Below are 26285 nucleotides of genomic sequence, written 5' to 3'. Positions count from 1 at the left end.
GGCCATTTAGCCTGAAAAACCTACAACACCCCAAAACCATGACCTGTTTGGACAGCTCTGCTCTGGGTGATCGCTATGGCCAGCCTCGGGGGTGGGGGTGATGGTAGTGGTGGGAGAAGCGGTGCGCGAGCTTTCCTCCCTCCTCGAAGTGGCGAAGGAAGGGGCGGGCCTGGTGCCTGCATCTCAGGGGCTGAGGCTTAGCGGCCTCCCCTTTCCCTCCCTTTGGTGGCGCGCGCACCCGGGCGCACCACACACACACACACATACACACGCACGCACATACACAGAGAGAGGAGCCACGCGCGTGGCAGCGCCTCGGCCGCGAGGCTGTGCTGCCACTCCGGGGACGCCGCACACGGAGCGCACGCTGCTGCTGTTTCTGCTGCTGTTTCTGCTGCTGCACGCTCGCCCTCCCGGCCCAGGATTAGCTGCCCCCCGCCCTCCTCTCTTCACCTCTCCCCGGGCATCCTCTCCTCCTCCTCCTTCTGAGGCTCCTTCCCTGGCGTTTGGACTCCTGCCTCGTCCTCCTCTCCCGGCGCGCTTCTCAACCGGTAAGAGATCAATGAAGGAGGGTGAAAGCGGGCCGCAATTGGGTTTAGGGCCGAGAGGGACCCTCCGAGGGCGATCCCTGCCCTTTTCTCCAAGCCTTGACTGTCACCGCACCGCTGCGGCTTCTGGCTGCTTCTGGGCTTGCTCAAAAGGTCCTCCCCGTCTCTCCATCCTTGGCTGCTCCCTTCGCCTCCTCTCTCTCTCTCTCTCTTTCTCTCTCGCGAAGGAATGAATGCCCTTTTCGGGGTGCGGTGGGTGTGTAAGGGAAGACACGGCGCGTGTGTGGATGTGTGTGTGAGTGTGACTCTCTCCTTCCTTGCCGCACACGCTCCTTCGCTCAGGCTGTCCTCTCTCTCTCTCTCTCGCGGCAATGGCCCGCTCCGCGTCTTCATTGCTGGAGGAGAGGCTTTACTCCGTCTATGGAAAGGGCAGCCGGCCTCGGGGCTTCCCAAGCCTCTCTCCTTCCCTTCCTGGGTCCCATTTGGGAGCCATCTCCTTCCTTCTCCGGCCACTTTCCCCCTCAAGGAAGAGGCTCCAGGAAAGCTCTGATGCCGCCTTTTTGCGCCTCGGGTTCCTGGGCTGCTTTTTCCTCCTTCGAAAGAACGCACTTGGGCACCACCAAGGGCCCTTCCACACAGACCTATATCCCAGAATATCAGGGCAGGAAATCCCACATTATCTGAGTGTGGACTCAGATAACCCAGTTCAAATATTGTGGGATTTGCTGCCTTGATATTTTGGAACATAGGGCTGCGTGGAAGGACCCTTAGAAGCCTACCATCACAGAGTTGGGACAACCAGGTCTATCCTGGGGCAGTTCCACAAAGCCCAATATCCCAGAATATCAAAGCAGAAAACTCCACAATATCTATTTTGAACTGGGGGGCCCTCCACACAGCCCTATATCTCAGAATATCAAGGCAGAAAATCCCACATTATCTGTGTATGGACAAGGATATCCCAGTTCAAAGCCGATACTGTAGGATTTTCTGCCTTGATATTTTGGGACATAGGGCTGTGTGGAAGGGCCCCTAGAAGTCTACCATCACAAAGCTGGGATTTCTAGGTCTATCCAGGGGCAATTCCACACAGCCCTATATCCCAGAATATCAAGGCAGAAAATCCCACATTAGTTGCTTTGAACTGGATTATCTAAGTCCACACTCATGCCTTGATATTCTGGGATATAGGAAGGGCCCCAGGCCAACCCTCTGCCATGCAGGAACCAGGTATAACCAAAGCACCCCATCCAGCCTCTGTTGAAAAGCCTCCACCACACTCCCAGGCATTGGGTTCCACTGTTGAACAGCTCTTGCCCTGGCTCATTGATGTGGAATCATGGCAGTGGTCGTCAAATGGGGTCTTCAGCTTTCTCTGACAAATAGAGCTGGTGCATAACTCAACTATAACTCCTAGGATGCCATGGCAGTTGAAGTGAGGTCAAGCTGCATTCATTCTACAGCAGGTCTGGGCTAACTTTGGCCCTCCAGGGGTTTTGGGCTTCAACTCCCACCATTCCTAACAGCCTCAGGCCCACTGAAGCGGCTGAGAGGGAAGGGGCCTGAGACTGTTAGGAATGGTGGGAGTTGAAGCCCAAAACACTCAGAGAGAGGGTCCAAGTTTGCGCAGGCCTGTCCTACAAGGTAGATGTCCTCTCCATATGGGTTCAAAACCCAGAGCCACCTTGTGACCTCCAGCTCACTCCAATCATCTACTAATTCAGAACTAACTACTTAATCACACTAGAGAATGAATCCACTTTAAATCGGGTTTCTGCCTCCTGCAGAATTCTGGAGTTTGTAGTTTAGGGAGGCTGTTAAAGGCTTCTCCCCAGAACTCTGCAGGAGGCAGCAACCGGATTTAAAGTGGATTCATTCTCTAATATGATGAGGTCCTGGGATAGCTTTGTGAGGAAGGTTTCTTCACAAAGGATGACTCAAAGGGTGCATCTACACTGCAGAATGATTGCAGTTTGACACCACTTCAACTTTTCTGGCTCCATGCTATGGAATCATGGCAGTTGCAGTTTGGTGAAGCACTAGCCCTCTTTGGCAGAGAAAGCTAAAGTCCTACAACTCCCCACCATTGCACTGAGCCACAGCAGCTCAAGGGGTGTCAGGCTGCATTCATTCTATATTCCTGTTCACCTGGCACCCATGGTCGCCCGCAACTCCTCTAGTGCTCCTGGGCAGGAAGAGAGAAAGAAAGGAGGAGAAAGTCGAGGCTGGCGTTGTTGATAAAGAGCTTTTTGGATCTTGTGAGTCTGCAAACCCTGGTATTTGGGCTCCCTTGTTTGGCTCCATAAATGCTAGATAGATGTCGTTCTGTGTGCTTGCCTTTCTCCACGAAAGCCACTGTCAATCCTTGACAAGGTCTATTCTGTCAACTGCTGACAAGGTCTATCCTGGGTGAGATGAATGGCATTAATGGGCAGCCTGAAATCCACGCAGTGACCCCAGTTTTGCTAACAAACTGCGCTTTCATTTGGTTGCTGTGCAGCTGCTAGAGAGCCTTTTCAAGGCAGAAAGCAAGGAAGGGGAGGGGGGAATGAAAGCTGCATTCAAGGCGGACTGCACTGCTGATTTGTTTGGGTTTTTACAAAAAACTTCAATCAATGGGAAATCTCATGTTTGAATGAGGATGAGGGAAAAGACTGGACAGGATGTATTGCGTAGTCCCGGGTCCTTCTTTTGGTTCCCTTTGCATTTTCTCTAGACTGTGTTTAAGAACTATTGATAACCAGCTTCTCAGCCAAGCAATTAAGAGAGCTTTTAAGTTGTATGGAATTGGATAGGGTCAAGCGTGTGTATGTCAAAGCTTTTCACTCTGGCAAAGTGTCTTCTCTACAGCAGGATAGAGTTAGCAGTGGTTCTCAACCTTCCTAATGCCGTGACCCCTTAATACAGTTCTTCATGTTGTGGTGACTCCCAACAATGAAATTATTTATGTAGATACTTCACCACTGTAATTTTGCTATTGTTATGAATCGTAATGTAAATATCTTGATATATTTTCATTAACTGGACCAAATTTGGTACAAATATTTGATACTCTCACATTTGAATGTTGGTGAGGTGGGGGGGGGTTGATTTTGTCATTTTGAAGTTGAAGTTGCTGGGATTTATAGTTCACCTACAATCAAAGAGTACTCTGAACACCTCTAATGATGGAATTGAACCAAACTTGGCGCTCAGATCTCCCACGATGAACAGAAAATACTGGAAAGGTTTGGTGGGCATTGACCTTGAGTTTTGGATTTGTAGTTTATCTACATCCAGAGAGCACTGTGGACTCAAACAATGATGGATCTGGACTACACTTGGCATAAATACTTGATATGCCCAAATGTGAACACTGGTGGAGTTTGGGGAAAATAGACCTTGACATTTGAGAGTTGTAGTTGTTGGGATTTATAGTTCATCTACAATAAAAGAGCATTCTGAACCCCACCAATGATAGAATTGGGCCAAACTTCCCACACAGAACCCCCATGACCAACAGAAAATACTGTGTTTTCTGATGGTCTTTGGCGACCGCTCTGACACCCCTTTGTGACCCCCAGGTTGAGAAACACTGCTTTAAGAGGTTAAATTCTCTCAAGAAAGGGGACAGGAGCAAATTCATAGCTGTTAGGTACAGCTTACAGTTTGTCATGGGAGCAGTTGGCAGTGGCAAATCTTTAAATAATGGAGATCATAAAGTGTGTGCTTGTTTGTCCGGTTCTTGAACTGTATTCTATTGCTAGGAGTTAATGAAGTTTACTCTGTGGATTTGTTTTTTAGTATGCAGGTGGCAGTGGTGGTGAGTTTTCATTGTGGTTTAAATCTCTAATCAGAAATGGTATCTAGGGGGCTAAACATGAGAATAATGTGCCCTCTGAGGCAATCATGGCTGTTCTTTTACTTGGGAACTGATTGACAGTAAGACATCCAGCTTGCACCTGCCTTATTTTTGGAGCTATGTGATTAGAATGTAAAATGTGCACATTTCAATAGTAAAACAGGCCATATTTTGTTTCCAAGCAAACATATTTAAATAAATCCCTTGTGGCTTTGCAGGGGGAAATGCCACATGTAGCAAGGCTACTTATGCAATTATGGTTTAGTAGCTCTGCTCCGGAAGGACAACAGACAAATGACCCATCATACTGTTATTTTCAAACAAAGCATTTTTCACTGTATGTATGTAGAATAAATATTGCTTATTAGCGAGAATGTATTTTAATTCAGAGCATATCTGGATGGGCATAATAGTCTTTGCTTGTTATCTTTGCTATACTTTAACAAAAGCTGCAAGCCATCCAATGTATTTGCCATTTAAGTAGATACTCAGGAGATCTTCAGAAATAGCTGCCTAATACTGTGAACACATATTTATCAAAGGCACAGATGTTAATGAGTGTTGATGAGAGCCGGACACATCTGTTTTCTTGCAAAATAAGCCTGCATGCTGCTATTCAAATGTATTTAACTGTGTCCAGTTCTCCAAACTGACATTTACATGAAAGTGCATCTGAGCTCAATCAATGCAGTGCAAAAGTGGCAGAATATGTGCTGGCTGTTTAATAACCCTCCCTCCCTGCATCTCCAGCACAGTACTTCATGGTTAGCCTTAATTATTTTTAAAAGAGACTTTGAATAATTAAAGTAGACAACAATTCCTTCTACTCAAGGGCTGGAAAATGCTGTACTTTGTGATCATTTTGACTTTTATATCAATTGAACTCTTAATAGAAAACTACATAAGCTGTATTCTTTCTTTGATTTGTTCTTTCTGACCTACTGAATATTGGATAAGCTGAAATCATATACTTGTAAATGGCTGGTTTTCGAAAAGCTTTTGAGAATAAATTCAGCCCAGGATAGAAATATATGTAGAGATTCAGGGAGTACTTCTATGTAATTTCATTTACTGACAGTGTCAAAACTAGCTTGGTTTCCATAGTTGAGCCAAAATGTCTTGATTCAAGTTTCACATGAACTTTAACAGGCAACCTGATGATGTCAGTGCATAGCTACAATAAAGCCTAAGGCTGGTGAATTCAAGCCTTTTTAATATTCCAAGAGGCCTAGGAATGCCCATTTGAATTCCAAAGTTGTCCTTGCTGCAATATTTCATGACTATTTTCCTCTTCAGCTAGTAAAAAGGCTAGTAAATAAGCATATAATCCTTTCAAAAAGCAACTTACTATGACATTAGAAGCAGTATTTTAAGATTTTAATGTATATATTGTCTTTAAAACTGAAAGAAAAATATTATGTTGAATTTACTTGCAGGATATAGGATTCTGCTGGCTCTTCTGTTTTATCAGCTGATATAAATATTAACAAAGTTATGGACAGTGTAATGACAGTAAATTTATTCTTATACTCCGCCACCATCTCCCTGAAGGGACTCGGGCGGCATAAAAACAATACATAAAAGTAAAAGCAATCGACACAGAAAAACCCTTTAAAATAAAAACGTCATGAATTGCAAACCTAGATAAAACTCACTAAAGATAAAAGTATCAAACCAATTACATTAAAGCTCCGGCAGGTGAGGTTCAACAAACACCAGTGGCCAAGGTAAAAGGGCTGGGCAGGGGATAGTGCAAACAGCATACCAAAGGGCTGGGGAAGTGGATGAGGTGCAAAACAGAGTACTATCTGGTGACCCAGTTGCACCCATACCATGGTAGTCCACGTTCTGGTTACATCCTAAATAGATTACTTCAATGCACTCCACGTGGGGTTGCCTTTGAAGACTGTTTGGAAGCGTCAAATGATCCAAGGGGCTATGATGCTATGATGTGTCCAGAGAAGATTTATAAAGTAACATGCTCTGAATGAAGATTCTGTTAGCAGTATTCTGTGTACACAGAAGACTCTCCAAAGATATGGAATATGCTATAATTGTCTAAAGGTAAACCGACACTGTAGAATTAATGCAGTTTGACTATCATGGCTCAATCTAAGGATTCCTGGGAGTTGTAGTTTGCGGCACCAGCACTATTTGGCAGAGAAGACCAAGATCTTTTGAACCCAACGACAACTCCCATGATTCCATACCACTGAGGCATGGTAATTAAAGCAGCATCAAACTGCATTAATTCTATAGTGTAGATGATCCCTAAGGTGTATAATTGTGGCTATATCCACCTTTCATAGGAAACGCTCATGTTTTTTTACACAGCAGCCAAAACTCTGAGAAAGTACTCTTAGCCACTGCTGCACCTTGACCTTCAAGAATTAACATTGGTTCCAGAAGTGATCCCAAAAGTATCCCTTAAATAATACAATTTAAAACACTGCATTCCTCTCTAAATTGTATGTATGTATTATATTTTGGATTATCAAAGAAATATATTTGTGGGATCAAAATTAGGTCCTTGCTTCTATTGCTGGGCTCTGTCTAGATTAGAAGATAGGCCTGGAACTAACCATTCCTATTCAGCTAGATATTCCAGGGAAATACTATTTTGTGATAATACCAAGAAATTGCATTATTCAGATTTCAAGAATTCCACATTGCTGAATTATCTTCCAGTTGTTATGATTATATATATTCTATACTCCTGAGGAATCTTAGGGTTCTTCCTGCCTTGGAGCCTGGCGATTCTATCGACGCCTTGGTAACTCTCTACAACGGGGAGATGGCCAGGGCGTTAGATACGATTGCACCCGAACGCCCCATCTCGTTGCGTCGTGACAGGCCATCTCCTTGGTTCACCGAGGAGCTGGCTGTGATGAAGCATACGAGAAGGGGGCTAGAGCGCAAATGGAGGAAATCTCGAGTTGTATCTGATCGAACACGGGCTAGAGCCTCTCTTAAGGCATACTCCGTGGCCATACGGGTGGCCAGGAAGTCATTCACGACCGCTCGTATAGCATCTGCAGCAAATAGATCATCGGAGCTGTTTCGGGTCGTGGGAGAACTCCTCCACCCACCTGCGGTGGAGGAGGTCCCTGACGACCCCGCAGCTCGGTGTCGCGATTTCGCACACCATTTTGCAGATAAAGTCGCCCAGATACGCCTCGAGCTCGACTCCAATTCCATCGCAGTGCCAGAAGAGGTGACGGAGGCACCTGCTTGTCCAGTTTTATGGGATTCTTTTAGGCTTGTTCTCCCTGAAACAGTGGAGGAGATTCTTGGGGCTGTGAGAGCGACCACCTCATCTCTAGACCCATGCCCATCTTGGCTCATTAAATCAGCCAGAGGGGGGTTGCTTGATTGGTTTGTACCGATTGTCAACGCATCGCTGGAGCAAGGCATTTTTCCATCCAATTTGAAGCAGGCCGTGGTCCGTCCACTTATCAAAAAAGCTTCCCTTGACTCCACGGTGCTGAATAACTACAGGCCGATCTCCAACCTCCCCTTTTTGGGTAAGGTGCTGGAGAGGGTGGTCGCCTCTCAGCTTCAGGGTTTCCTGGATGATACCAACTACCTAGATCAGTCACAGTCTGGTTTCAGGCCTGGTCATGGCACGAGACAGCCTTGGTCGCCTTGGTGGATGACCTCCGCAGAGAGCTGGACAGGGGGAGTGTGACCCTGCTGGTTCTCTTGGACATCTCAGCGGCTTTCGATACCATCGATCATGGTATCCTTCTGGGTCGTCTCTCCGGGATGGGCCTTGGGGGCACGGTTCTGTCGTGGCTCCAGTCCTTCCTGGAGGGACGAACTCAGATGGTGAAGCTGGGAGACGCCTGCTCTGACCCCTGGCCTTTGACCTGTGGGGTCCCGCAAGGCTCTATTCTGTCGCCCATGCTTTTTAACATCTACATGAAACCGCTGGGAGAGGTCATCCGGAGTTTTGGAGTTGGGTGCCATCTCTACGCGGATGACACACAACTCTACTACTCTTTTCCACCTAACTCCAAGGAGGCTTCTCGGGTCCTAGACGAGTGCCTGGCCGCTGTGTCGATCTGGATGAGGAAGAACAAGCTGAAGATCAATCCCGATAAGACAGAGCTCCTCCTGGTCGATCGCAAACCAGATCGGGGTATAGGGTGGTCACCTGTGTTGGACGGGGTTACACTCCCCCTGAAGCCACAGGCCCGCAGTTTGGGTGTCCTCCTGGATTCTTCGCTTACACTTGAGGCCCAGGTGTCGGCGGTATCCGGGAGGGCCTTTGCACAACTGAGACTTGTGCGCCAGCTGCGACCGTACCTCGTGAAGGCGGATCTGGCCGGGGTGGTCCACGCCTTGGTCACCTCTAGAATGGATTACTGCAATGCGCTCTACGTGGGGCTGCCCTTGAAGACGGCTCGGAAACTACAATTGGTCCAGCGGGCAGCAGCCAGGATGCTAACTGGAGCTCATTATCAAGAGAGGTCAACCCTCTTGTTCAAGGAGCTCCACTGGCTGCCATTTATTTTCCGAGCCCAATTCAAGGTGCAGGTGCTCACCTACAAAGCCCTGAACGGTTTGGGACCACCCTACCTGCGTGACCGCATCACCATCTACGAACCCACACGCTCGCTCCGGTCATCTGGGGAGGCCCTGCTCGTGATCCCACCCACGTCGCAAGCGCGCTTGGTGGGGACACGTGACAGGGCCTTCTCTGTGGCGGCCCCCCGACTTTGGAACGCCCTCCCAAAAGAGCTCAGACAAGCCCCCACTCTAGCCGTCTTCAGAAGGAACCTAAAAACTTGGCTGTTCCGTTGTGCCTTCCCAGACTAGGAATCCCCACCCAAGCCCTAGTAGCACCTTAGCATAACAAATGGTCACTGCACATCGCACTTTTAACCCTACGTGCCTCCTGCCATTCAGCACTTTTAACCCTGTACCCCAGTGCGCCGGCCGAACCAGTTTTTTAATAATGTCCTGATGTACTGTCTTTGTTGTTATTCTGCTTATTGCTTGACTTGCTTAGTATTTGTGGTGTTATGTTATTTTGCTTATTGTTTGATTTGCCTTGTTGTTGTGATGTTATACTTTCTACTGTATTGTGTTGAGGCTTCGGCCTGTGTAAGCCGCATCGAGTCCTCCGGGAGATGCTAGCGGGGTACAAATAAAGTTAATAATAATAATAATAATAATAATAATAATAATAATATACTACTGAGAGTTCTTAATTTTGGGTTAATTAATGCAGTTGTTCACATTACATTCTCAGATAAATTTTATATACAAGGCAAATTTAATTATGATAAATAGCTTGAGACAGCTGATTTTTAGGACTGCAAATATGACCTTTGGGTTTCCTTCATACTATAAAATCACTATGATTGATAGCTTTCTCTATATCAATGTTTTACAGTCTCCTCTATATCAATGTTTTACAGTTCAGAGAGAGGGAATATTGAATGTCAGTGAGGTTTGCTAGAAATACTCAATGGATCTTGATAACTTCTGGAATGTTTATTCCCTTCTTTCTTGTTTTGAAACAGTGTGCTTCAGAGTTAACAGTCATTAGTTAAATAAATTAAACTTTAGACTGATAAATCCATTTATATTGGATTCTACAACATTTGGAAGATTTCAGTATATGCAGTGCATGCCTCTGTGTTGTAGGAGAATCATATGTACATCCGTGATCTCCCATGCTTGCTTAGGCATCTGAGTAACAATGCTTAGATCTGAAAATACTATATTATTCTGTAGAATGGGGAACTGGAGATGCAGACCAACAATATCTGGAGGCTGCAGGATTTCCATCCCTGCTATAGAGTTAGTATCTAAGTTTTAGGAGAACTTGTTTATTGGGGGAATGCTGTTAGAAAAGAAAATTTACCGGCATTCAGTAGATGTTTCCTATGTTTCCTAGACTTGACTATATGTAAATTAAGATGTAGGCAGAAAAACACATACTTTGCATATTGATGTACATGTCAGCCCGATGTATAACAGGTGCAGGTTTTAGGGCCAAAATACCGTTATCCATTTTATATAATCCATTTGTGGGTAATTCTGTAGAGAGGGGAAGGTGCCAGGTTATCCAGCCACTGACACCACTTTCCCCCATCCAGGCATTCAGAAAGGCCTTCTGCCAGTGGTGTCACTAGGGAGCATGAACCACATTGGGTGACAGAATCAGAGGGGTTGATACCAAAACAACTGGCACTGTTTCAACTTCCATAATCCTCTAATCTTCAAAGGACACATAGGTTCAGTCCCATCATCATGATGTTTATTTATGGGTTCTCTCCAGTACTACAGTCCCTGCACTGCACATTCCCTTGGAATGTTCAGATCAAGAATGGGATGGTTTACTCATAGGTAAACAAATGAAAGATCACACTTCCTGTTTTGCCCATCTCCCCATTTGCTGTCATTGTTCTCTCTTATTTTATGTGTGTTTTAGGCACATGTAAGCAGCCCTGAGACCGTCGAGGAGATGGAAGTGGGGTATAAAAATAAAGTAGTAGTTATTATTATTATTATTATTATTATTATTATTATTATTATGGTACAGAACCAACACTTACCCAAAAAAAGGAACTATCCCCTTCTCTGAATAGGGTGGTTAAAGGCAAGAGCATAGTCCATTCTAGGAGAACCTCAAAGAAGAACTGACCCAGTGTACTCTCTCTCTCATAGCAGAGAAAAATTAAAGAGCCACTACTGTCACTATCTAAGGTTAATATTGTACCTTACATTGAACTATAGGTAAACCAGCCCAGATTTTTGGCTTGTAGGCGACCATATATAGTACTGATGGAACACTAGAGGGACCACTAAACTGAGCAAAAATGCTTGAACAAAGCAAGATGTTGTGGTTTTGTCTTGCAGATAAAAGACTAAATCTCCTCAGTTCTATCTAGAAGTGTGCTGAACACAGAATTGCCCATAAGATTTAAGAGTCCCGTATTATGCTAACCTTTGTGTTTAGACTTGAGTGACAGACTCCATGCCCCTATCAATAGAAACCTTTGTATTGTTATGGTGGAATGGAAATACTGTTGCAATTGTGTTTGTAACAGGAGTACAGCTATTCAAAATAATGAGCATTCTAAGTGGTAGATATATTTGTTATAAAGGTAGAATAAATAACTGTTTGGATTTTTTTTTAGATATACAGTATTTGCCTTTTGCAAGTCATTTCATTATTTTCCAGGCTATGGTATCTATGATATTTCTTCTATCAGAGCCAAATATCATACATGTATTTCCACTAGCAATGGTACCTAATCATTTAAAAATAAACTTTCTTATGAATGCAGATATGATTCATCCTTTCTTTCATGATGCAAATTGGCTTCCATTTATATACAAAATTATTATTGAAAAACCATGACTGAGTGGATGTTTTCCTTTAATGTGGAAATATTTGTAGCATAAATGAATAGAATCTATTTCTTTATACAAAACAGCCATGATGATATAACTGAGATATAAGTAATTGAAACATAATCACATAACCGATTATGAGTAAGTGGTAATGTAGGGACCAGCTATGAGAGCCTTGTAGCTGTCCTAATATTAATGTATTGTCGAAGGCTTTCATGGCCGGAATCACTGGGTTGTTGTAGGTTTTTTCGGGCTATATGGCCATGTTCTAGAGGCATTTTTCCTGATGTTTCGCCTGCATCTATGGCAAGCATCCTCAGACCTCACTACCTCTGAGGATGCTTGCCATAGATGCAGGCAAAACGTCAGGAAAAATGCCTGTAGAACATGGCCATATAGCCCAAAAAAACCTACAACAACCCACTGTCCTAATATTAATAGTCCACATCTGCCAGTGTGGTAAACAATACATTATATGGGTTGTTGTCTGTTTTCCAGGCAGTATGGCCATGTTCCAGAAGCATTCTCTCCTGACGTTTCACCTGCATCTATGGCAGGCATCCTCAGAGGCTGTAAGGTCAGACTTCATAATCTCTGAGAATGCCTGCCATAGATGCAAGTGAAATGTCAGGAGAGAATGCTTCAGAACATGGCCATGCAGCCTGGAAGACACACAACAACCCAGTGGTTCCAGCCATGAAAGCCTTCAACAGTTCAAAAGTTATTTGACATCCCTACATATTAAACAATAGGGCAGTAATATTCCCCAGTTTCATTCTGAATCTAGTATGCACACAATATTCCAGTATTACAGACTTATTCATTGATGTCAACTAGGGAAGTAGTCTTGCAATCATCCTAATATTGTTGATCTGTAGTTTTCAATGGTCCTCTCCAACATAACCAATGGTGAGAAATGTTTGAAACTTCTAGATCAGTGGTTCTCAACCTGTGGGTCCCCAGATGCTTTGGCCTTCAACTGGTAAACTGGCTGGGATTTCTGGGAGTTGTAGGCCAAAACACAAGAGGAACCCACAGGCTGAGAACCACTGTTCTAGAGGGTGACCTACAATGAAGGAATCTGTGTACTTTTGTAAGTCTAAGTATGTGTACTGAGAATTCCTTCTTTATGGAATGTCATTTCCCAAAATCAGACATCACATCCCGCATGGATTGAGATCAATATGGATATCTCAATTACTTGTAGTCGCTCCAGGGTTTTTGTTTTTGTTTTGTTTTGTTGGTTGTTTTTTGGAGGGGGGGTCTGTTTTTGCTTTCACTTTTCTGGTAAAATTGTCTCATTGTTTTTTCATTCAAATATCCTTCACCAGTGGCAGCTCCTAAGGACCAAAAAGAATGTATTACAGTCATCCTGGAAGAGAATATACTTCTACAAATTATAAATGCTGTAGATTTTTAGAATTGGTATTACTGTATATTGGTTCCATAGAATCTTGGGATTTCATTCCATAGCAGTCTTGGCAAGGCCTAAATTTTTAACTTTAAGAGAAGAGTTGCTTTACTTTGAAGGATGGAAGGGAGAAACAGATGGACAATACACTGAAGGAAAGCACCACAACCTTGGGAGGGTTGTGAAGTGAGTAAGGAGTAAGCATTATTGGTCCGCCAGTGGAGGATTCCTTTAGAAATATAATAAGATTCAAATGACCCATATAAGAATCTTGGAAGCTATGCAGAGTTAGTCCTGGCTAGCACTTGAATGGGAGGCTGCCAACAGATGAATACCAAAATGCTGTAGGCAATATTTCAGTGGAAGACCTTTGAAACCCCTCTTTGGTATTTATTGCTTTAAAAAACCCTATGAGATTCATGGGGTTACCATAAGTCAACATATGGCTTGAAGGAACACACACACAAATAAAAGACAAGGGCAATATGAAATACTTTTTCTTAGTCTTGAGCACTCCATTTTTGCCTTTTAGATTTTAACCTAAAAGACAAAGGAAAATGTTGACCCATTCAGCGTAGGCCACAGGCAAGCACAATTTCTTACACTGAACAACACCATATAGGCAGCATCCATCATTGCATCATTCCTGCTTTCCTATTTGTTTAGCTTTCTAAAGCTTGAGCCAACAAGGAATATCATTAATTCTGTTCCCAAATAAACTATTTTGTGAAAACACTATATTTTGTGTCAAATAATGTTAACTTTACGAACTCAGTTCAGTAATTTTAGTTCCTATTCCTAACCAGTTATTTAGATTTTTCAGTCTAACTGATCTTTTACAGACCTTCCTTATCCCCTATTTTTTAATTTTCCCAAGTGATTTCAAGATGCTTTGGGTTTATGACTTTCATATTACCTTATGAAGGTCAAATGCTTGTGGGTGACCTGTTGATTCTGATATATGATGGACATTGTGAATTTGATTATACTTAATGGTAGATATTCCAAAGTAATAATATAGAGACACACTTGGGATGGTATAAAAATGGAAAGTTTGGAAAAATGACTTCTTGGATCAAAACTCCCAGAGTCTTACAGCCATACCAGATAAAAGATTCTGGGAAAAGTGCTCCAAATAGGCAACATTCTAACATCTTCACAAGAGAACTTGACTGACTCAGAAATAACCAAATGGTCAGAAAAAAAAATCCTGCAATATCATTGATGTCTGAATTTACACATACATGCATGCATGTTTGTGTGGAGGGGGACCCAAACCACTAAAGGCAGGTGGCAGGCCTGATTTACATCTGAACAATACAACCCCAACATGTCATGAACAGCCTTAGGGGTGCATCTACGCTGTAGAATTAAAGTAGTTTGACATGATTAATTGCTGTGGAATCCTAGGATTTGTAGTTTGGGAGGCACAAGCACTCTTTCAGAGAGAAAGCTAAAGACCTTGTAAAACTACAACTCTCATGATCCTATAGCATTGAGTCGTAATGCCTTGAGAGCTGTAGTTTTTGATGCACCCTAGGACTCAGGGTGTAACCCACCCCCAGAAAGCTTCTTCTCTATTTATCTCTATCTCCTCATCTATTGGCACGCATGTGGTTGGCTCTTGCAGTAAAGATCCAAAGAGGGTGCATGAAGGGGCAGCCTTTGTCTCTAACTTATCACATGCAGCACCATACACAATCTCTGGAAGCCATCAGGCACGCACCTTCCCCTGAATCACTGTTTGTAGCACAGGTACAGTTACATTTTATTCTGGCAATAAACTGTCATTTTTAGTCACATGTAAAATGAATCCTTACTTGAGTTCTTTTTCCTACTGGTATCTATTGTCAACATAAAGCATGTATCACGTATATGCTAGGATACTTCTGTACATTTTAATGCCTGCTATTTCTGTCTTCATCATTTGATGTTTACCATTTGCTTCATTTAACATCTTTGGTACCTCTGACATCTGGCCCTTGACATTTTATTCTGTGTTTCTGTCTACTGCGAAGAAAACATCAGTATTGCCTAAAGTAGAGGAAGGTTAAAAACTGAAATGCTAGCACTGAACAATAACAGAATGTTCTATAGGATTGACTGAGCTGAACCAGCTAATTAACTGATTTAAAGTGATAAGTTGAAGGCAATTAATTAAAAGAATGTTAATCAAACAAAAATGAAGTATCTTTAAATAGAGTCCACTTATTATGTTACTTTGGGTTGTTTTGTTCGCTTGTGATAGTGACATCTCATATGAACAGGCAGTTTTAAAATTAAAAACAACACATTTTAATAAAGTGTCATTGTTGTGCACCTTCAAGTAGTTTATGACTTATGTTAACCGTAAGGGGAACTTTTCCTGGGTTCTTTTGGTAAGATTTGTTTAGGTGAAGTTTGCCTTTGCCTTTCTCTGAGGCTGAGGGCGCTTCCAGACAGGGCTTAAACCCATGACAAAGCGGGTTTAAGAAATCCACTTCATTGTGGGGTGGGGTGTTCCTATGCCAGTGCGATAACTACCAGGATGTGCCAGGAGGTGGAAGGGGGGGGGGAAGAGAAATGGCTCCCCCCCGCCTCCTGGTGCATTATTTTTATGTACCTGGAGGTCTGCCAGAGCAGCGCCATGGCAACCCAGTAAGGTTGTTGTAGGTTTTTTTGGGCTATATGGCCATGTTCTAGAGCAATGTTTCTCAACCTGGGGGTCGGGACCCCTGGGGGGGGGTCGCAAGGGGGTGTCAGAGGGATCTCCAAAGACCATCAGAAAGCACAATATTTTCTGTTGGTCATGGGTGATCTGTGTAGGAAGTTTCAACCAATTGTATCATTGGTGGGGTATAGAAGGTTCTTTGATTGTAGGTAAACTAGAAATCCCAGCAGCCACAACTTCCAAATGTCAAGGTCTATTTTCCCCAAACTCCACCAGTGTTCACATTTGGGCATATTGAGTATCGGTGTCAAGTTTGGTCCAGATCCATCATTATTTGAGTTCACAGTGCTCTCTGGATGTAGGTGAACTACAACTTCAAAACTCAAGGTCAATGCACACCAAATCCTTCCACTAATTTCTGTTGGTTATGGGAGTTCTGTGTGCCAAGTTTGGTTCAATTCCATTGTTGGTGGAGTTCAGAATGCTCTTTGATTATAGGTTAACTATAAATCCCAGCAACTACAACTCCCAAATGACAAAATCAATCCCACCCCCAACCCCGCATTATGATTCATAACAGTATCGATATTACAGTTATGAAGTAGCAATGAAAATAATTTTATGGTTGGGGGTCACCACAATATGAGGAACTGTATTAAGGGGTCACGGCATTCAGAAGGTTGAGAAGCACTGCTCTAGAGGCATTCTCTCCTGACGTTTCGCCTGCATCTATGGCAAGCATCCTCAGAAGTAAAAGAGGATTAATTTGAGACAAAGCAGGAAAAACTTGCTTTGTCCCAAATTAATTAGATACCCCATTAGATCCAGGCCTTCCTGAAAGGCTGGGGTCTAATGGGGTTTGGGCCCTGTGGGGACTGACCCACGGGTAGTCTCATGACTACCCAGGGGTCAGTTCCCACACCCATCTCACACCTTTTGGGCTCCTAGAGCCCAAAGAAGTGAAATGGCACTCTTCCTACCCCCCACTCCCAAATCTTAAAATTAGAAAAACCTTACTGGGTTGTCGAGGACTTTCATGGCTAGAATCACTGGGTTGTTGCAGGTTTTTTTGGGTTGTGTGGTTAATGCAAGACTGTCCCATTTTTAAAGTAAAAAACTGTATTGAAATTTTGCAGTGTGATCTATGCATTGAGAACCACTGCATTAAAGTGAAAAATATTAGGGAAGTAAAAGGAAAGCAATGTAGTATCACACACATAATTTTTTCCAGTGCTGTTCTCTCAGCTAAATGAAAACCACCATTTTTATACACAATAGAGAATTTGGCTTCAGAAGATAGAATGGGTCTAGATGCAAGGGCATGTATACATATTGTGATGTAGCTATGAAGTCATGTAATCATACTCATCTGGAGGGTTAAAACCCTTAGTACATTATGAAGTACATCCAAGAAATAAGGATTAATAAGGTCAAATTTAAAATGAGGAATTTGTGGGCTTCGAGATGGCCACTCCCGTCAGAGCCAACCAGCCTAGCCAGTGGTAAGTGATTGTATGAATTATAATAGCACTCCGAGGAAGACCACATGGTCCGTCTTAAGTAAATGTTGTCCAGTTGTTTACAAGGTAATCTCCCCACTTTCAGACAGTTTTCTTTTGCTTTGGCCATTGGTACTTTTTCTATTTGCAATACTTGCACCTATCAGTCGATTTACTTCTATAGCATATTGTGTGTGTGTGCGTTTTATGGATACATTGAAAATAATTGATTTCCTTATTGTATTGATTAATCAGAAATAGCATAGCAATAAGCTGACTTTAAGAGTTTAAGTAACCGTAGACTTTTCTCCGTTTTTGCTAACACAATACTAATCTTATACTTAATATATGTTGCATTGCAAACAGTAAAAATTGGAAGCAGTATTATTGTTTTGTTCGAAATCAGAATGTGAAGCTTGTGCAAAGAAAGCAGAATTGTTAATTTTGTTTCTGTTCTTGATCTTGAATCGTAGTATGTATCACAGTCCCTGAAATAAAACGTGAGCTTACCTCTTCTAGATGCTGGGAAGCACAATTAATGACTAAGAACTGAGTTTTAGAAGTGCTATTTGTTTGTGAGTTATGGAGGATTAAACTAAACTCTTGCTCAGAATAAATGGATTTTATGCTTCAGCAAATAATGTAATGTAATTAAATTGGACAGACACGAATATAGGCTTCCAAAAATGACCCAAATTACTTACTACTCTAATAATTTTAGTAGTTGCTTTGCCACAATGATACCTTTCTTATTTGTGGTATTATGGTTTATATTATACATACAGGCATTGAACATGCCTTAACCTTTTAAAAATAAAAGTTGTTCCTAATAATGTCATTACTAATTTCTTATTGAATCACATAAACAATATTTTGAATCAATATGATAATGTTTAAAATAAAATAAAATAAATCTAATGAAGATAGTAGGAAAGTATTATAGACAAAGGAAGGAGGAAAATGGGCATCACAGAGAGAAGAGGAAAATGTGAAAATCCAGTACTAAAAACACAAAAGTAATCCAGTAATAAACATGGGACAAAATCAAATAGTAAATTGTTTGGATAATACCATGGAGTATTAGGAAATCAAAAGTAAATTACAATTTTATCCATAGCATAAAATATTATAATTACTGTTTCATACTGCAAATTTAAAATATGAGACTTAGGGCACATCTACATAAGCACTGTACTCTTAAATGGGTGAGATTTGGCTCTGTGGCATTTATATGATGCATGGAGCCATCTCGCTCCCAATGTGGTTGTGCTCTGCATTAAAAAAAGTCGGGGAATCCTCTTGAGCTTCCCCAAAGATCCAAAACAGCCCCACATTTCAAAATAGTGTGAAAACCTGATTGGTTCTGATTCAAAAGTGGTCCCACTGTTCACAGGGGCTAGTGCTGCTATCCCACTTTCAAACGCCTTGCGGTATTTACCTGTGTGCTGTTGCCACTTCCATGAACCTCCAGAGAGCCCTGGACATCTCTGAGCTTCTTTGCCAAGGTAAACAAAGGTTTCTGTCTGACTTGGAGAAACATTGGGATTTCCCTCTCCTTACCCATTGCCTCTCTCATTAGCATGGATGGCTTTGCTTCCTTTAGCAAAGGTGTCCAAGGACAGCCAGGAGCTCTTTGGAGATCCATGATGCAACCTCAGTGCTAACAACAAACGCAACAAGTAAAAATGGGCATCTATTAGTTCAGCCCCTCTGCATGGTCTGGACTCCATCCCATCACTACAGCCAGTTGGAGACGGTAGTGTGGCTACTCTCAGGGCTGGTTCAGAGTACAGTACTATCACTCTAGATCAGTTCCACAGAAAATGGCCCATGTAGATGCGCCTTCAGTTCTTCAGAAATGGCCTGAATCCAACTGTTAGCCCAAACTTCTTTGAATCAATAGAAGTTTCATATGTGGCAGCTTTTCATGTATATACTAAAGCTGCTTTCAGAAGCATAATTTATAAGACATTATGTCCAAAAACTGTGGAATTATAGCTATCAGCATGACTCACTACTTTTGAACATTATGGACAAGAAGTGAACCAATTGCAAGGTAGTGAATCACCCATGCAGGTTAAGTGCCATAGTAGGAAGAGCTGTCCATTTGTTTAATTGTTTAATTCATGTAGATAATTACTAGAAATATAAATAATAAACTGAAACCAAAATAAGAGCACAATGATGTGGACCCAAGAGAAAAGCTTTTTAAAATGTATGTTCTGTTACATGAAAGAAGCTTGAGTGACTCTAGGAAATTTCATGCAGATACTTATATTTATTTTTGAAGCTTGAGTTTAGTCAGAGTATCTGCTTGAGGTTTTCAAGTTAGAAAACCATCTAGGCAGTAGCCAAAGACAAGATATCTTGGTGGGAGATGGGGTGTGGGGTTGGAGAGTACTCAAGGCTTTATTTCAAACTGCTCAAAGAGCCAGTGTCAACTGAGTGCTCTGTTTCAGCAAGATTTATTCACATGCGTAGTCACAGGTCAAGAAAGGAAGTTCGAATTCAAGAGCATGGCTAACGATGAGTGTGAAGCAAGTTATTTCAGGTAAAAAGGGCTTCCTTCGGGATGAAAAAGAAGAGAGAAAAGAAGGTTTTGCTGGCAGAAACAACTGGGCTATTATATAAAATTGTGCATGGTCTGAAGAAAGCAGAACCTTTACTTCCTGCTTCCTAATGGCAAAATCAGGAGTCAACCACTGAATTTAAATGGTGGGAGATCTAGAATAGATAAAGGAAGTACTTCCTTATACAGTAATAGCTGTACCTGGGCATGCGTTGCAGTGGCCCAGTCTAGTTAAATGGAAAAGAGGGAACCGGGGATGGAAGCTGAGAGGAGGAGAGCCAAGCCTACCTTTCAGTCCTTCCTTCCTTCTGAGCCTCCAGTCTTCTTGGAGGCACGGGCATGAGGCAGTGCCAGGCAAAGCCAGGCAGGGCATGAGGCTATGGGAGCCCGGGGCATGGACTGGGCCTACCTCCTTGCCTGCCTCCTTGCCTCCCTCCCCTGGACCTGTGCCCTGCCACTCTCCCCAGCCTGGATTTCCCTACCTGCCCCGCTACCCTATTCCTGGTGTTCTTCTCCTGGTTCTGCTCCGGAGGGAGGGAGGCGGACTTGATGAGTGACGACCAAACCACAGATCTCTAATGGTGGCTCCAGCCATTTATGGGGTTGCTTCATAATGTGTTGCATGGACATCCAGCAGATGGCACTGTTTTTGATACCAAGCATGTTTTTACCTGTCACAGATGTGACATCTATATAATAGTATGTATATGAATACATAAAAACATTTGCCTGTTTGAATGCTATGTTGTGTCCAAATTTCGAAGCAATCAGTGAAGTATTTTGGGAGATTTGAGGTCATTCACAAATGAACATTTACATTTTTATTTATATAGATATAAGGAATAGACTGCAGTTGAACAGCTTCAATGCCACCAATAGTTACTAGTTGGGATGGTTGTTGCATTACCTCTAATATCAGAGGCAGTTTGCCACTTACTGTGCAATGGGATGCTCTCACAGCATGCTGCTGGGCTTCCCATGGGCCATTGATTGGTCCCTGTGTGAACAGAATGTGGAACTCAATAGACCCCTCTCTGAAGAGCTCACAACTTCTCTTCCCACTCAGTAAATAGTGAGTGGGAAACAAGGCAGAAGAAGCACAAACTAAATGATTGATAGCTCAGCTGAATGCACTTGACCTTGGGATTCATTTCCTTCAAACAAGCAAATATTGTAGCAACTCACTAATATAATAAGTTTTTCCTACTAATCCCCACCCCACTACAAGGCACACCACAGCAGGGCATTTTCTGGTTTAAAAGTAATTCCAGTGGCATGCATGCAAGTCTTTAGATGCAAAATACCTGTTTGTTTTCAGTCCCTTATGAAACTATTTTTTCTATTCCTTCTTTTGGCACAATTATTATTGCTCTTTACAGTGATCTTAAAAAATTAAATAGAAAAGTGAATTAATTGAAAGGCATTTTCTCCTAATCACAGTGATGTGGTTGAACTGAAACAGTGGCTGCATGAATACAGCAGCACATGTTTTATTAAAAAGGCTATTATTTAAACATTAGCTCTAAATAGGCAACTCAAAATCAAACACTACATTCAGTTATTTTTATCTCTGAGTTTTAATGACCCTGTCAGTTCATTGGCTTGTGTTGGAATGCATAAAAGCCCCTTAGTAATGATCAAATGGTTTGAGGTGTTCCAGTTAAAATATTCTATGGTGTGCATTTTTATACTTACAACACTCCCATCTATTCTCAGATAGGCATCCCAACAACCTTAATGATGACTGTTTGAGAACATCTAAGGGAAATTTGAAGCAATAATGTCAAATTATGTTTTAATGATTTATGCAAAACACCACCAAGAGTGTATATTTAACTAATAACAATACCTGAAGCTTATTTCAAAACAGCTTCATTTTGCTTCCATTGGTGTTTATGCCACAATATTTTGACTTTTACGAAGAAATTCATATTTCACTTTTACAGTTTAATCTAGTGCAAGAATTAGGTTTGTGAAGAACACAAGTTGTTTACATACTGTCAGATTAATTTATGTTGTTCCTCTGTGATGTGCAAAAACCCAGGGTGCCATAAATTGTTTGGGAAAAATGGCACTTATCCTATTGGAAATTCCATAACCTATTGGAAATAACTGCACCACAACCTTATGGAAAAGTTAACAATGATGTCACATCCGTTTGACAAATGCAAATCTCAATGAACATGTGAAGACCACCTTTTGAAAACAACTAGTCAAGAAAAGCATGACCTTGTTAGAAGTCAACCCTTTGAACAAGTGATATTCATAAGCATTAATGTAAAGGCATACAGGTAACTCAGCTATTAAACTGAAGAACCATGTCTTTAAAGTGCCAAGGATAAAAACATGCCACTACAAAAAATATATTGGATTAGCAGAGGATGGTTGTTTCTTTGAAGTAGAACTTGCAGTTGCCCATTTACTCTCCCTTAAAACCTCTTAGTTAAAATATGCACTCAAGAGACAAAAACAAAGTAGTCTTCTTTATAAATAACATCTCAGGTTTAGTAACAAACTTCTTGTATATATTCAGCATACTAGTCCATAGTCCAATGTCTTTAAGCATATAGATATAGTCCAAACTGTATAACTGTACTCACTGAAGTCTAAAAGGAGACAAACTGCATCTACCTCCATTGAGGTCTAAAAGCATATTGTATAACAAAAATGAAGTCCTGTGTTTGAAACCGCTCCTACACGAAAGAGGTATAGTCCAACTGGCAAACCAAAATGTACATACAATATAGGTTAACAATTATATACATTTACAAACAGTTAGTGGAGGCTTGGAAGGTTGCTATTTCCAGCATATCCTTCTGCTTAAAACATGAAGAACATGTTCTGGTTGAAGGTCTTTGTTAGTTAAACAGTTTTCTTGGTTTTTGTTTGGTTTTGTTTGGTTTATTTAAAAAATGACATTTCACATTATACACTGTATATAAACAGTTGATCAGAGATGGTTAGATAGCCAAAAGCACTTTACTGTTCAAATCTGTAGATGAAAGGCTTACTTTTTATATATAAATTATTTATTTTACTTTTTATGAGCAATTCAGAAGTTAATTTTAACGGGCATATATATAATCTCAGCAAAATAACCCCAAACATATCTAGCAGAAGTTAATACATTCTCTCTTACACATACAACATTTGCTGAGCAGTGCAAATAAAAGTATCTAAAACAAATCAAGAAAATCAACTAGAAATTAACAGTGTGTGTTTTATGCAGAATGTCCTTATTTTTGGAGGATCTGTACAGTTGGCCTTCCATCTCTATAGAGCTGTGGTTCTCAACCAGTGGCTCTCCGGGTGTTTTGGCCTACAACTCCCAGAAATCCCAGCCAGTTTACCAGTTGTTGGGATTTCTGGGAGTTGAAGGCCAAAACATCTGGGGACCCACAGGTTGAGAACCACTGCTATAGATTCTGTGTCCACAGATTGAGCCAATCATTTATTGGAAATCCCCTCCCCTAAAAGAAAAATCCCCAAAGCAAGCCTGGATTTTGTTATTTTTAAATTTTTGCCATTTAATTGTGCCATTGTGCATGATGGGATGGTCATACAAGGATTTTGGCATCCATGGAGGGATCCTGAAACCAAACCATAATGGATACCAAGAATTTACTGTACTTCTGTATTGAGAAAGAAGCCATTTTAGAGTATTCTTTTTTAATTTTGACTGCTATTGAGCTCCTCTATCTGTGTGAATAAAGATTGTGGTAAGAAGTAGTTGCCCTAATAGGGAAAGTTTTTTGAACGCATCAGCATATGTCTGTGATTATAAATGCCCAAAAGGAAGACTTCCTTTTTTTATATAGACATAACCGCATTTTATGTTTTCTGACAGTCTGTTTTGAGACAACTCCATCAAATGCTGTTACTGAACATATATGACCTGTGTATTATTATTAAAAGTCCTGTCTTTGTTGCCTTTTCTCTACCCAGAAACAATTAAGATTTTTTTAAAAAGTATAGATGTAATTAGAGTAGAAAGAAAACACTCACAGTTAAATCCTGATGGGCTGCTCTTAAATTAACATTCTTGTATATGATCTTAATGGATACAGCATATGTCTGAGAGAAGCTATTATTTCCTTCTGAGAAACCCAACAGAATTTATGTCCATGTTGCTAGTTAATATCATGCAATATTAAGGTCAAGGTAAAGGTTTCCCCTTGACATTAAGTCTAGGCAAGCCTGACTCTGAGGGAGTGGTGCTCATCTCCATTTCTAAGCCAAAGAGCCGGCGTTGTCCATAGATACCTCCAAGGTCATGTGGCCAGCCTGACTGCATGAAGTGCCGTTATCTTCCCACTGTGAAGCAGTACATTCTCAGGCAGTGTAGGGGAGACGAGGATAGTTGATGTATATATCTACGGCTAAGCTACATTGATTTCAAAATGATAAACACCTGAATATTTGTATTTTATTTTAAGAAGACTAGATGTATGTTGTATGTTGTGTTTGCACTGTCTATTTTGACAGGCTAATCAATAAAATTTGTTTGTTGTTCGATCTACTCACATTTTAATGTTTTTGAACTGCTAGGTTGGCAGAAGCTGGGGCTAACAGCAGGAGCTAACCCTGCTCCCCAGATTTGAACTGCTGACCTTTTGGTCAGCAAGTTCAGCAGCTCAGCAGTTTAACCTGCTGCACCACCAGGAGCTCCCATGCAATATTATTGACACCTTAAACATGTGCGTCTAGCTGGTGTAAAATATCATGACATTTAACCGAGCAAAGTTTTCAATATAATTTTTCAGTATTTGTGCTATAATATCCAGTCTACATTTTCACTGAATACATAGATGAAGGTGGCTTTGAAGTGACGTAAGCGCATGAGTGTGGGAGAGAAGGGGATAGACTGAACTGATACTTAGTGCTCTTAAAATATTCCCTGCTTGTGTCAAATGACTAGTATCATCTCTATTTTTAACAATCTTTTACTACAGACGTCACTTAACGCTCTCTAACTCTAAAAGCATTTTGTCATGTCTGATCTTCATTGTGTCTACCAAGATCTGTGGGCGGAAGAAGAAAAGTGCAAGAGTGGTTATTGTTATTTTTAAAAAACCAAACTGAATTACGTCTTAAGAGTTTTTCTCTAAGCACTCAGTTTTTAATACTAGATTCCACATTTTATTGAATATATAAAAACACTTTTCATTTCACATCTTTAGTGCTTGAGAGAGTACAGTACAATCTCAACAAAACACCAAACTGTCAAACTGTTAAATGTATGCTAGCATTACGTGTTAAATCTGTCCACATACCAAGTGTGTACTTTTTTATTTTTAAAGCTCACTTTCTGACTGACAGACTTGATTTAATGTTAACAGTATTTTTTTTTAATTAAAGGTACAGTGCTAGGTTGGAAAACCTTGGTTTTCTGACATTCATATCATTCAGAATTCTTATTAAGGAGAATACTATCAAATCATGCTGTTCACAAGCTGCATTTTATTTAATATGCCCTAAAGCCAATTACAATGTAAATTCTATAAGTGAAACCCCATTATATGGCAATGTAGATGGGGCCTGTGGTTATCAGGGCTTATGCCCAACAACAACAACAACAACAAAACAAAACAAGGAATTCTCAAAAAGGTTCTTGGTGAGTAAAGGCAACAAATCAAGAAACCCCATCAAGAAAATGTTCTGCTTACACACAATTTTCTGCATTTTGGGACTCCCCCCCCCCCCAACCTCCCATTGATTGGCACATAAAAAAATGACATTTCACATTTTTGCCAATTAGTCACATGCTGGCAATCTTAAATGCATAAAATCTCTCATAACCTTTCCCATCAGGAACATTTTTTTTTCTGACATGTGAGAAGAAAATAAATGAATATTAAATAGTCATAAAACAACACGTCTTGAATAATTTAAAAACATGTCAGTACAAATATGAATGGCAGTGGAATGTCCACATTTGCTGTTTTCACTTTTATAGATTTTATTATTCATGGATTTTATTAATATGCTCTGTCTAGGAATTTCTCGATCCTTCAGCATGACTATATGACCAATTTCTGCCAAGAATTGTGTTGGAAGACCTAGAGATTCTTAGAGAAAGCACTTCTCTAGGCATTTGTAGGGCTACCATAGCAATTCTATTGAGTGATACTCGGAGAACTACAAATGCCTAGAGAAGTGTTCACTCGGGTTTAAAAAAATAGCGATTTTTAAAAATTTGTGGTTTTCTCACCTTTGTGGCGATTCTGACCCCCTATTCCTGTGAATGTAGAGCACTGCAGCCTCATCCTATAAATTAAGCATCTGATTGTTCAATTGGAAATCTTTATTTATGTTAACTCTTTAAAATTATGTACATGTTCTGCAAAAGTGACATCCATTTCCTGCTTTATATTCTTTGAAATATGATTCGTCCAT

At 41.3% G+C, this 26285-nt stretch overlaps 1 protein-coding gene across 4 annotated transcripts in view; it reads left to right on the top strand.

Moving 5' to 3' along the window:
• The first annotated feature begins 253 nt into the window (after positions 1-253).
• The window catches only part of DLGAP1 (DLG associated protein 1), a 360663-nt gene continuing 334631 nt past the window's right edge, over positions 254-26285 (top strand). For all 4 annotated transcript variants that reach the window (XM_060775114.2, XM_060775115.2, XM_060775112.2 and 1 more), the window contains exon 1: positions 254-551. The gene's annotated coding sequence lies outside the window, so the exon portion shown is untranslated. The remainder of the gene's footprint in view (positions 552-26285) is intronic.

This window comes from Anolis sagrei, chromosome 4, assembly GCF_037176765.1.
Source record: "Anolis sagrei isolate rAnoSag1 chromosome 4, rAnoSag1.mat, whole genome shotgun sequence".
NCBI classification, from domain to species: domain Eukaryota; kingdom Metazoa; phylum Chordata; class Lepidosauria; order Squamata; family Dactyloidae; genus Anolis; species Anolis sagrei.
Note: the sequence above shows the minus strand (reverse complement) of the source record. Positions and strands in the feature narration are given on the sequence as shown.